Source organism: Dermacentor silvarum, chromosome 8, assembly GCF_013339745.2.
Source record: "Dermacentor silvarum isolate Dsil-2018 chromosome 8, BIME_Dsil_1.4, whole genome shotgun sequence".
In the NCBI taxonomy this organism is placed as follows: Eukaryota; Metazoa; Arthropoda; class Arachnida; order Ixodida; family Ixodidae; genus Dermacentor; species Dermacentor silvarum.
Genome location: NC_051161.1, coordinates 108,675,618 through 108,686,946, shown reverse-complemented (window position 1 = coordinate 108,686,946; position 11,329 = coordinate 108,675,618).

Below are 11,329 nucleotides of genomic sequence, written 5' to 3'. Positions count from 1 at the left end.
CACTGATAGTCCTAACATTGTGGTACTGTTCACACACAGCGCTAAGGGCGACTGTTTTCTAGAGAAAACTAGAACAAATGTCACAGGCCTGCGCGGCACGCGCAGCACAGTCGCAGAGTAAATGGTGGAGCGGCTCAAGAGTAGCTCCAATTTCGGCACCGCGCACAACAGAGTCTTTGCGGCAAAGTCTCTTCGCCTCTTTTTGACGAGAACGATCGGAATTGTCCGCCGGGCGTCGAACGCGAGCTGCGGCTTGTAATGCTCTCTGCACAGCAGCCTGCTAAGCCCGATGATGCGGGGTAGCCGGGCACGTAGCTCTGCGATTGGCTTTTTCAGCAGCGGTTCGTGCCTTGCGAGGAGACGCCATAACGTGTACCGAAGAGGCATCCAGAGTACCAGGTACACTTACATGCAGCATGCAACTGCTATATGCAAATTACATGTCGGGCACGATGCTTTTGCAGGCGCCTTAACTAGATGGCGCTACCATAGTGGCGGAGGCTCGGAATCGCTTCGATTGCGTGTCTCGTCTGAACCGCATCTTGTCGATGGCGCCTTCGCGCCTGCCTAGGGAGCGTTTATAGGGCATTTTTCCGCTACCCATGCACGTGGCCACATGCACTGTATTTGCGCAAGCACTGTCGCGCCATATTTTTTTCTTTTGTTCAGTTCATGTGTCGCTAGGTTTATATAATTTAAATATCATAGTATTCTTGTTATTTGATTTCTTAAGGATTACGCCCAGTGCACATGTCGCTTGCAATATATAAATCTGTAGAAATCATTGGTATTGTTATTCCTATGTACCCCACTCCCCTCTATAATGCCTTGGCGCTTGAGGGTATGTGAAATAAATAAATAAATAAATAAATAAATAAATAAATAAATAAATAAATAAATAAATAAATAAATAAATAAATAAATAAATAAATAAATAAGCGCTTGCTTGGATGAGTGGTGGAGTATGTAACGTGTTCGGCGTGCTCGTTCCCTATGACGCCGCAGTGACTTGGAAGCCACTGAAATGTCAGCTGATGTGCTGTCTCAGTTAAGGTTTGGTTTAGTTTTCTAATCTCGAATACCAGTTGTTCGTGTTGTCCAAGCCGCAGCGCTGATGCTGCCTCCGAGTCACTGAATATTGGCCTGGCCATCTTCGAGGTTGTTCTTGGCTGACGAGTAAATATTCATCCTACTTTCGGGGACTATACTTCATCTGCTAACTTCGTTATCGCTCAGCGCAAGACGCGCATGCAAAATATGGAAGTTAATCGAATATTATTCTTGATTCATGATGAGCAGAAGGAAATTTACAGAAGAATAAAATTGGGTTGGGGTGCATACGGCAGGCAAAACTAAATCCTGACTGGGAGCTTACAGCTGCCGTTGAAAATAAAAGTATACAATCATTGCATTCTACCGGTGCTAACATATGGGGCAGAAACTTGGAGGTGAAGAAAGAAGTTCATGAACAAGTTAAGGGCAGCACAAAGAGCGATGGAACGAAAAATGTTAGGCGTAACGTTAAGAGACAGGAAGAGAGCGGTGTGGATCAGAGAGCAATCGGGGATAGCTGATATTCTGACATTAGAAAAAATAAAGCTTGACAGGTCATGTAATGAGTTGGATGGGTAACCGGTGGACCATTAGTTACACAACGGGCACCAAGAGAAGGGAAGCGCAGTCGAGGACAGCATAAAACTAGGTAGGGTGATAAAGTTGGGTAATTTGCAGGCGCAAGTAACAATCAGCTGGCGTAAGACAGGGGTAATTGGAGATATCAGGAAGAGGCCTTCGTCCTGCGGTGCACATAAATATAGGCTGAATATGGAGCAGAGCATGATCGATCTGGTGAGTATGTTCTCGCCGAACTTTGAGTATTCAGATTGCACATGCGACAGGAATTGTGTGGTACATTGTGGAAGGCATGCGGGCACCAGTGATTGCGCTGGAACATTCGAAAAGGCATGTATAAAAGCCGACGTGCTTGACCCACAGATCAGATTTAAACAAGCCGCTATCGTTGTGCTGCGAGTGACACTTGCACACATGTTCGCCCAATAAAAAAGTTAGTTTCGCGATCCACAGTCTTGCTACACTGAGTCCTTGACCGTCACTACAACGTTACAATGCATATATATATATATACGTATACCAGAAAAAAGCGATTCTGGATCCGGGTAAACATTCACAGTGAAGTAGACGCGCGTATGAAGCGGTTTATTGACGTTTCGGCCGGGGTCCGGCCTTCATCTGAATACAATGCATAGCGTCAGTACAGTTTATATACATGTGCATATCAACCGAATGAAGATATGTTTAAAGGAAAAACGATAAAAATGAGCGAACAAAATGCGTGTAAATTGTACAAAGGACAGCTGATATGTGTAAATAGATGGCGTTTGCAAACACATCGTCTACAAATACAAAGCATAAAAACGCACAGAAATGAAGTGCAATAACCAATCGTCAGGTGACAACAAAAAGGTCACCCAATATGTGCTATGTTACCAAGCAAACAGGGAAAAAAAAAGGGGGGGGGGATTAGTGCCGTACTAGTAGAAAGGAGAAACAAGTGACGGGCTATGAAAAGGGGCAACTCAAGTTTCCTACACTTTCATTCCAACAACACCCGACGGTATCAAACTTATAGATAAGGAAGGATTCACGGGCTTCTCTATCGTAATTTGAACGAAATCCAGATTCAAGTAACGTGACTTTCAGTTTATCGAATGAGTGGTCAGGGAGGTGCACGTGTCTTGAGATGGGCAGGTTGGGCAACGTGTTAGCCTGGGATTTATGATTGTTAAAGCGCAATCTAAAAGGACCTTCTGTTTGTCCGATGTGCCGTTTTTTGCACACCGTGCATTCAAGGATATATATTACGTTTTTAGTGTCACAGTTGAAATCGCCTTTGATTTTTAAACGAAAATTTGAAGCAGTACTAGTAACTTATTGCGATGTGCACATGTAGGGGCATACTTTGCATCGCGGTTTTCGGCAAGGATTGCATCCGATGGCATCAGGGCAGTCAGTCTTAGATGATGATGATAGTATATCTCGAATATTTCTAGCTTTAGGGTATGCTGCTTTAGGTGGTTCAGCGAAGATGTTTTTGAGGTGTTCACTTTGCATTAAACTATTGTGGTGTTTCTTCAGTACATGCGAAATACGTGAGACTGACGCAGTATGGGTTAGGACAAGATTTGGCTGAGGTGAGGGATTTGGTTTGTTCGCAGTGCAAAGAAGCACTGTGAACAAACTAATATATATATATATATATATCTGTGTGTGTCTAACATGACTAACGCTCTGCAAAAAATTGGGCCCTTCGGTTTACATTTTCCTCACACACACACACACACACACACACACACACACACACACACACACATATATATATATATAGAGAGAGAGAGAGATTGGAACAACTATATTGCCGCCCGTATGTGCCAGTGGGGACGAGGTTGAAGTAGCGCGGGTTCTTAGGTTAAGCGCGGAGATGCAGAAGACGTTGTTATATTTGTTGACGACTGATAAGGTGTCTTTGTTGGTGCTGCTCCGCGTCCTCGTCGATCCCACGTCGTTACGATATATATATATATATATATATATATATATATATATATATATATATCTGTGAAATAAGCAGCAGTGGGGATGTCTGTGAGAGAGAGAACAACGACGAGGGAGATAAGCCTTGTGTCGTTGCTCGATCGGCTGTGCTACCTCTCGATGCTTTATCGTTCTAGTCGTGAACGCTGACTTATATATATATATATATATATATATATATATATATATATTGCTAAAGATAATGACAGCAAGAAATCTCAAAGCGCATATATACATATATTTATATGTATGTATGTATATATATATACATACATATATAGTCATATAGATATATGTATATATGCACTTTAACAGATTGCGTGCTGTCTTTACCTTTTCTACGTTATCTTAACCAAAGACCTTAACTCACGACGCCCGTTTGAACTGCATTATGCCATTCAGCACCGCCCTTTCTCCTCCCCAGCTATGTGACCTTGATATATGTTGGTCGCCTGCCTTTCCGCTGTTTGGTGACTTATGGAGCGAGGAATCTCACCGCACCTCCAGTTCTTCTTGGTGTTTCTCTGCAGACATTGTCTACATTTTCCCGTTGCGGCTTCATCCTCTCCGGTCTCCTTTACGCTCAGTCGCTTTTCTTGCCGCCACAGTTCTTGCTTGCAAAAGCTAGCCACCGTAGGAATGAAGCTGGAATCTGCTGCACGATAAATGATTGCCAGCCATCAGCACTCCAGCAGTCAGAAGTCCCCTACCGCGAAGGACTCGACACGCTGTTGTCAGCTTCCGTATTTTGTTAGCGCGATAGCGTTTCGAGAACATGGTTCATGACTTGGAGGGGATCATTTGCTCTCTTCGCGCTCTTTTGTTGTATCGTAGCATTGTTATTGGAGGACAATGGCCCGGCGGCTGCAGCACAAAAGAAAGGAAGCAAGTATAGTTGAGCTGGGTTCTCTCAAGTTGGAAACTTTTTGTGATTAAGGCGCTTTCGAGATAAAGAAACATAACTGCACTGTATGAAAATACATCATTTTCTGTCTAAACGAGTGGTGATGAACATTTGTCGCTTCATATATGACACGAATGTCATAGATATGAAGAAAATTGTAAACGACTCATGTATTTTATATTGATATCGGGCGCCGTTAACTTCTTCAACGTCAATGACAACTCACTGCAGTCGTTTATGTAATCCAAGTGGACCGGAACAAGCGAAAAATTAATAAAATGAGTTGTTGAAGAACACACTAATCGTGGTGGCAATGAGGTGCATGACTGTGAGTAGGCTTTCTACATGCTTTTTCTTTACCGAGTTGCAGTAGTACTTTGGATGAGCTCATAAATATTTCGCAGGTGACCAAGTGTTATGACAGACGCTTCTTTTATACAAGTGTGCAAGGTGTTTCCGCTCGGTTATATCCCTTTTTTGCGTAGAAGAATAAGAGAGAGAAAAAAACATCGTAGTAGAAATGTATCCTAATTTTACTTCCGTGGGCTCCTATTCGTGGCAGAAAGAGATGGAATAAGAACTTAGCATATCGCTCACAAAAAAGAAAATGAAGTCAGTAAAGAGAAGGAGAACATAGTTTGTTGTTTATTACGCAGTTTACCTTCTATCTCGTCTGTTCTCCTCTTGTGTGTGAAACAGGTTTGAAACATCCGCGTAAACGCAATAGAATTAGGTGGAAAAATTAAGTTATGGTTCACTGCATAGATATGCCGCCGTTACGGTTGTTAGCTGTCTGTAAAGCACTGCGTTATCGTCGCCTATGAGCATAATAGAGAACTTAAGAAGAAATTTTGTGTTCCCGCCTTTTACGTTTGTGTATTCTTTCTCACTCCTGAATGTTTGTGTGGCGTATTTCAATCAGATCGCTGATCTGGGATTGTTGGTTCATGGAGCAAATATTTTTGCGGATGCTCTGGTCTCGCTAGTTTTTTTTTTACCTCTCCTAAAGAGCTTGTGGCTTCCACGGGATCTGCACCGCGGTGCATCTGAGGTATAGAGTGTGGCTATGTTTCGAAAAAAAAACAGCTGTTGCTAGTAGCACTGCGCGTGTTTATTCTACATGCGCCCTCACCTGTCCGTGTTGCTTGTCCGCGCTACAACTTTCAGTGCAAACAGCGCAAACAGGAAAAAAATGATATAAGTACACATTGCTATGTCTGTCTTTCTTTTCTTGCTAGCTTCCACTGTTTTTGTTTTAAATAGCATGTACCTATTAAGTTTACAGAAGTCATTATAAGATCTTGTTGTATGGTCATGAGATTCGTTGCCTCTAATATACTTTCAGTTGAGATGCAATTGAATGTCATCTATGACTTTTGTTAGATAGTCCAGCAGCAAGCTCTCTTGAAGTATAGGGCAAATGTTATTCTTAGGTAAGATTATAAAAGTGCCATCTCAATTAGCGGAAACCAGCGTTTTACGCACCGACTTTAGTCGTTTCGATATTGTTTGCTCCATTTCAAGTAGTACTACGAAACCAGATGCATACGAAAACAAGCTCGATTCAGCCCCCATAATACCCATTGGAACAATATACAACGTACAGGTCTATAGCTTATGCAACATTTAAAGATATTGCTCTGGGCCTCCCAAGAAAAAATTGTTTTTTGTTTATATGAAAATCCAAGTTCAATTCGGCCATTGAAAAATAAATGCCCTGCTGTACTAGCTATGGCCCCCTTGAAATATTAGTAATAAAGCAATGCAGAGCAATATTATTTCGACAATATGTCAAGCTTTCCTTACTGCAAACTGAGTAGATCAGTGCGTTTAAACGTCTTAAATACTGTTGGAACAAGCGCGACAAAGAAGAGGACGAAGCTCGTGCTTGGGACCACGCGCAACAGCAGCTAACCCACGGAGTCGATTCACGGTTTATTCATAATAAACCCTTTTCCTATGGAACGGGAGGCTTGATTTCCTTCAAGTGTTGCCGAAACTCATCTGAACAGCGAACTACATTGATGGTACCAAGGTAATCGCCTTCCTGCCTACCGATTCATCGTACCGACCTTTGGCTGCTCGTCGCGGAGTCCAACCATGGAAGCGCTCAAGCGCAAAGCGTCTAAACCCGAGGGACATAACAAGACACAGGACGCAGACCCAGTTTTGGACTTCTTCAAAAGCACAGTCAAGATGGAGAATCGTCGTTACGTAGTTTCACTTCCATGGAAACCGACAATTCTCAACCACAACAATCGAGAAAACGCAAAGACGCGTCTAAATCAACTTCTTTGAAAGCTACGCCGATGCCCTCAGCTTCTGCAAGAATATGATGCTGCCATACGTAAATACGCCAACGATGGTGTAGCCGAGAAGGTCACTGACGATAATACAGAAAACCCAGTGTATTATATGCCACACCATGCAGTAATCCACGAGGACCGTACTACAAGAGTAAGGGTCGGCTTGGATGCTTCTTCACATGAAAAAGGAGAGCTCTCGCTTAACGACAGCCTGTACTCCGGACCAAACCTCAATGCCGATCTCATAGGACTGTTACTTCGCTTTAGAAAGCATCGCATTGCTTTAGTAGCAGACATCGAAAAAGCGTTTCTGCAAATAAGCATCACCAGCACAGACCGAGACGCTTTGCGCTACCTGTGGTTGGAGAAAGCACCCAAGCCAGATCAACCGTTGTCTAACGTTGGCATCTGGCGCATGACCAGAGTACCATTCGGCACGACCTGTAGTCCCTTTCTTTTGGCGGCGACCATCCGTCATCATCTGGATCAAGCGTCGTCTGCTTACCCCGAAACGGGAAAAAGGCTGTGGGGTTCCATATACGTTGATGACATTTTAACAGGAGCGGACTCCGTTGAAGAGGCGTCCAAAATGCGGTCAGAAGCCACCGAGATATTCGCAAGTGCCTCTATGAAGCTACACAAGTGGGCTTCGAACGACCCACGCGTTCTTGGCACAGAATCGACGCAACCTCCGGAGTTGCCTCTCGGACAACTGAGAGGAGTACTTAAAGTCCTGGGATTGGTATGGCATCCTGACACCGACGTACTGTCGTTTAGTCCGGGAAACGCTATAGAGTTTGTTCAACAAAGAACTGATACCAAGCGGTTCATGCTACAAACGACCTCTCGCCTATACGACCCTCTCGGTATGCTGACTCCTTTTACAATAAGGATGACGATATGTTTTCAAAACCTTTGGAGAAAAGGCGTTGACTGGGAAGAACCTTTGCCACTGGATGCTCTACACGAATGGAAGAGTTGGTGCGATGAACTTCCACAGCTCTGTGACATTGAAATTCCTCGGTACTACCGACAGGGCGTACATGGGCTTGGCGACAAATACGCACTCCATTTTTTCACTGACGCCAGTAAATCATCCTATGGTGCCGTTTGCTACATTTGCACAGCAGGCAGTACGAACGACAAAAGCTCAACGATAGTCTTGTGCAAGTCCAGGGTGGCCCCAATGAAAGAGACAAGCCTTGCCAGACTCGAACTACTACCCTGTCTCGTCTCAGCACGAATGTACGAGTACGTGCGTCAAGAGCTATCCGAGGACATTACATCAGTGCAGTTTTGGACTGACTCAATGATAGCACTGTACTGGATTACCGGCGATCCTAAGAGATGGAAAGACTTCATTCGCCATAGGGTAACGGAGATTCAGAGTAAAACGGACATCACATTGTGGAGACACTGCCCTGGAAAGCAAAATCCTGCTGATTTTTTGACAAGAGGAGTTTCGGCCCGTGAATTGACAACAAACTCAGCCTGGTGGACAGGACCCCATTGGCTTATTTGTGAAGAGAATGAATGGCCACCACACCGTAGACCGAACTCAACCGATCATCCACCGAGTGTCACGGAGGAGCGTACTCATCGGGTACCATGCTTGCAAGTCGCCATGCAAGCCGAACCACCTATTATAGACATTCACAACTACAGCTCTCTTACTCGAGTACACCGTGTTACAGCTTGGATACTGCGATTTACCTCGAAGTTGAAGCGGAAAAGTGTGTCCCGGGGAGCCCTGAATGCAGAAGAAGTACAAGCCGGCGAACTTTACTGGATAAAGAAGGTTCAAAGCTCAGCCTTTTCTCCTGAAATTGACCGCGTCTCCAAAGGAGCTCAACATATAAAGGATTCTGTACTGCGGGACGTGAGATACTTCCTCGACAATGGAGTTCTTCGAGTCGCAGGACGCCTACAATACAGTAAGAAATCATACGATGAAAAACATCCAATCGTCTTACCAAAGGACCACTATTACTGCGAGCTCCTCGTCATGCAGCACCATCGGCAACTTCTTCATGCAGGAGTTCGGGATACACTTGTACAAATAAAGGAAAGATTTTGGATATTGCGAGGACGGCAGCTAATCAAGAAGGTCATCAGAGGATGCATCGTGTGCCAACGCTACAACGTCAAAGCTTTCTCCGAAGTGACTGCACCGTTACCACCTGAAAGAGTAACCGCTTCGGAACCCTTTCATGTAACAGGACTAGATTTCGCTGGTCCCCTCTACGTTAAACATCCAAATGACTACGCCAAAGTGTATATTTGCCTGTTCACGTGCGCCGTGATTAGAGCTGTTCACCTCGAACTAGTAGAAGACATGACCGCCACAAGCTTTCTCAACACTTTCCGACGCTTTGTGTCGCGGCGGGGACTTCCTTCTGTTATATATTCCGACAACGCCTTAGCATTCAAGAAGAGCAAGAGAGAGCTTTCGAGATTGTGGAAGTCATTGAGAAACGAAGAAGTTTGTAACTTCATCGCGAACCATCACATAAAATGGAAATTTATCGCCGATCATGCACCGTGGTGGGGCGGTTGTTACGAGAGACTCATCAGGTCGGTCAAGCTGACGTTGAAGAAGTGCATCGGCAAGGGACATCTTAGGGAGAAACAGCTACAAACAACTTTAACTGAAGTAGAAGCTGTGATCAATTCCCGGCCAATCACATACGTTTATAGCGACTATCGTGATCTGGAACCCCTCTCCCCGGCTCACTTTCTCATTGGAAAGTGAATATCTGCACTTCCCGACCTAACACGCGGCGAGATCACAGCCGATGGTCGCCATATACTACCTATGTGGGAACAACGAGAAAAAACTCGAAGAGCTTTCTGGGAACGTTGGTCCAAAGAATACCTCTCGGAGTTAAGAACAATATCAAGCTCCAAGTCAACGACACCGTTCGACAGAATTAAGAAAGGTGACCTCGTCCTTCTACAAGAGCCCAACAAGCCCCGGCAACTATGGAGCATTGTTCGAATAGAGGAGCTCGATAAAGGAAGGGATGGCAAGACAAGAACCTGTACCTTGAGACTACCGGGCGGATCTACCGTTAAACGGGTCGTTCAACACCTGTACCCGCTGGAATCAAACTTTTTGTGAACTTCTGCGCGCGGGGCAGTTGAACAAGTGCGACAAAGAAGAGGACGAAGCTCGTGCTTGGGACCACGCGCAACAGCAGCTAACCCATGGAGTCGATTCACGGTTTATTCATAATAAACCCTTTTCCTATGGAACGGGAGGCTTGCTTTCCTTCATAATACAACATTCTGCAGAAGACTCGCTGCACTTTCTCCGCAATTCTTCAAGACACCACTTCGAAAAACCTATGACATGAATTCCGTTACTTTCGATTACGTGTTTGCACTGTTCATTAGCGCACAATTTATTTCGTATATTTTATTTCTTTTTGTTTTAAGAAAACATTGCATGCGGTTTAGCCATGAAGTCCTGAGTTATTCTCTTGCGGCCCCATGAGAAGCATCCTAACTGGGTTCAAGTGACTCATCGTTGCTGAGGCAGGCAGTCCTCGGTACAAAATACAGCGCATGCGCGTCTCCCTTACTCATATGGTACCATACGACCTCATCCGTAGATCTATGCTCCGCATCCTTCTGGAACATGAAGCTTTTACCATCAAATAGGCCCCTGTGCGGACGGGCTTGATTGGTTCACGATGTGCCATACGCCTTAGAGATTGTGAAGTCCACAACGCGATGTAGAGCATGACGGAGAGGGCACCCACTTGCAGCAACCGGTTGCAAGTGTGCAGTAATACAGTATACGGAAACAACTTTGAGGGAAAACTAGAAAAAAAATATTGTCGGAATAAATGTTAAATGATCTTCAAAACATCACCAAAGGCGCGTAAGCACTCTGGTTGTCTTTGGAGAACGTTGATTTGTTAGCGTAAGTTAAATTGTAATCCACCTGCTAAGCTTGCTCCAGTTGAACATCAACCCACCTCCTTTTTCTCAGCGCCAGAACCGAGGATTTTGTGCTTGAATGCAGCTACGTTGGCTCTCGTTTCTCAGACGGTGCCACTCAAAAATGATGAGTACGTGGAAGTTCAAACAAGCACACTTTAGGTTGTCATGGTGGCAATAATTAAATTCTCTTCAACACTATTGATGGCCCGGAGATAAAGTTGTGAGGCGCCACGATTTCCTTCTTGCCGTTTTATGCATATTTATTATGCCATTTACCGTGATCGAAGGGCTTCTACACCACGTTGCGTTTAATCCCTAGCGAAACGTTTTTGAGGCGCCACGAACGTCTTTAATGGCTGACCTGCACAGGAGATCTTGGTTTCGGTGTGGCATGTCATTCACCATGTCAGCACTAAACTCCTGCACAGGCTTAGAGTAGCTGTTGCCCTTTGCGCATATTTGCATCACATTCCAAGCGCGGTCTCACCAGAGCGTGATTCGTACAATGCGCCTGAAAAAAAAAAGGTGAACACATATCTGTTGCCTGTCCAAAATATGA